Source organism: Silurus meridionalis, chromosome 15 (assembly GCF_014805685.1).
Source record: "Silurus meridionalis isolate SWU-2019-XX chromosome 15, ASM1480568v1, whole genome shotgun sequence".
Taxonomy (NCBI): Eukaryota; Metazoa; Chordata; class Actinopteri; order Siluriformes; family Siluridae; genus Silurus; species Silurus meridionalis.
The window spans coordinates 24,325,916-24,326,256 of NC_060898.1; positions in this window are offsets into that span (position 1 = coordinate 24,325,916).

Below are 341 nucleotides of genomic sequence, written 5' to 3' on the forward strand. Positions count from 1 at the left end.
GATGTGCTGTAGTTGTGCTGAAGCTGTTTATTAGAAGATGAACACATTCTGTGTGTTTCAGATACTCAGAGCTCACATGAGAAATAAACCAAACATAAACGATCAAAATCTGGAAATGAATCCGGGAACTTATTTCATATTAAGTTAACACACTGCATGTTCATGACATCACTTTATAACTGCATGTGTGTGTGTGTGTGTGTGTGTGTGTGTGTGTGTGTGTGTGTGTTTGTTTTCTCCTCCAAACTCTACTTACCTTATAAAGCTGTGTAATAATAGGAGGCTCCTCCCAGCCAAACAGAACTCACCTGGAGGCAAAGTACTGAAATGGTGAATCCTGG